The sequence below is a fragment of the Myotis davidii genome, unplaced genomic scaffold (assembly GCF_000327345.1).
Source record: "Myotis davidii unplaced genomic scaffold, ASM32734v1 scaffold217, whole genome shotgun sequence".
In the NCBI taxonomy this organism is placed as follows: domain Eukaryota; kingdom Metazoa; phylum Chordata; class Mammalia; order Chiroptera; family Vespertilionidae; genus Myotis; species Myotis davidii.
In genome coordinates this window covers 7189665-7191297 of record NW_006290034.1, presented here as the reverse complement: position 1 = coordinate 7191297, position 1633 = coordinate 7189665, and the positions used below count along the sequence as shown (strand labels likewise).

The 1633-nt window shown below is 64.7% G+C and overlaps 1 protein-coding gene across 1 annotated transcript in view; it reads left to right on the top strand.

Moving 5' to 3' along the window:
* The window catches only part of RHOC (ras homolog family member C), a 29367-nt gene that overhangs the window by 23607 nt on the left and 4127 nt on the right, over positions 1–1633 (top strand). The window contains exon 3 of the mRNA XM_006763016.2: positions 115–126. The gene's annotated coding sequence lies outside the window, so the exon portion shown is untranslated. The remainder of the gene's footprint in view (positions 1–114; positions 127–1633) is intronic.

Genomic DNA, 1633 nt, shown 5'->3' with positions numbered 1-1633 from the left:
GCCTCCCCGGGCTGCAGCCAGGGCCCCGGGACCTACCCCGCCGGGCCCCTCCCTCCTGGGGTCCGAGCCCGAGTCCTTTCCCTTCCCGTCCCGGCCACTCGGAACCTGCCCCACCGGGCGAGCGGAGAACTTGGGTCTCCGCGAGGGAGGCCCAGCTCAGACCCGGCGGCCGGGGAGGACCTGGGTGGGGTGGGGTGCGGGTGCGGGAGCGGGTCCGGGTCGGGGCCGGTGGAAGTGGGATTTTCCCCAGGCGGGCCGGGCCATGGCGGGAAGAGGGGCGGGGGGTGATCTGCGGGGGCTGCCACTGCTCTGCGGGGTCTGGACACCGCCCTAGACGGCTCCTGGAGCCGGCGGGGCGGGAGGCTGGGGGAGCAGGAGGGATCCAGCTCCTTTGTGCGTGTGCGTGTGAGTGTGTGAGTGTGAGCGTGTAAGGATCTCCTTTCTTCCAACCCTCTCCCTCCCCCTCCCGCTTCCCAACTTGGTCTGGGCTGGGAGACCCGAGGCCCAGCTCTGGTTGTAAAGTTGAGGAGGAGCTATCGGATTCCTGCCCTGGGACTCAGGGTGGCCGGCGGGGAACGGCGGGCCGGGTCATCTGGGAACGGAGAGAGTGAGGACGGGGTGGGGGTCTGCCTTGTCTCAGGGGAGGCCCCGGGAGTTCCAGGCTCCATTCCTGGCGGTTTCGCGGCCCCTCCTAGGGCCTGTGCGGCAGTTTCTCGGGGGCTGCTTCTCTTGGGGAGCTGTTGTCCTTGCCCTCTTGGCCTTAGTCCTTAGAGTCCTGGCCTGGGCCAGCCGGAGCCTTGAGGGAAAGGCTCCAGGCCACTTAACGTATGCCCTGGCCCCACCACCCGTGCCACCTAAACTGCCCTGCTGGGGGAGGGCCTGGCACGCTGAAGCCTGAGCCACTGGTGATCGGCCTCCTTCCATGCCCGGGCTGCTACCCCAGCCTGTTCCCACACAGCAGACTGATGGAGCTCGGGGCAGGGGGCCGGGGGAGTTGGTCACCTGGGAGCTGGTCACTGTTTTGAAGGATGGTTTCCATTTTTGGAGGAGATCTGCTGGCATGGGGAAGGCCCCCTTGCCTGTCTTTTGGGGTGTCAGGAAGAGCCCCCTTCCAGGCGGGGAGAGTGTGGCTGTGTAGTCAACTATAAATTCTCTCTGACTCATATCTGCTTCCCTCATCCCAGCTTGTGTGTGTCGGGGAGGGAGGCCCCCAGGACCCCGCTGTCCGAGATAAGCCTTGGGCTGGAATAACTTTGGGCTGGAATATTCGCTTCCTACGAGGCAGACCAAGGCAGGGCCGTGAGGTGGTGGTGTGTAGGGAGAAAAGGAGTTCAGCCCAGTTTGACAGGATGTGGGACAAAGAGAAACAGCTAGGTTTTGGGCAGAGATCAGGTTACCATCTCCTTCTTTCTTGACGACTCCCTCCCTGCCTGTTTGCTGCTGGGACTGGCCCTCATTTGTCTCCGTTTGGGGGAGCTCCTCCCAGCAGCAGCCCCAACAGTCCGGACTCTCTCTTCCTCTAGGCCTGCCGCCTGGGAGGTTCAGCCAGCTGGAGGTCAGCTCCTCTCCCCTGGGGGACAGGAAGCGAGGCGAGGCTCAGGGCAGGGAAGCTGGGAAGGTGTGATGAACTGTG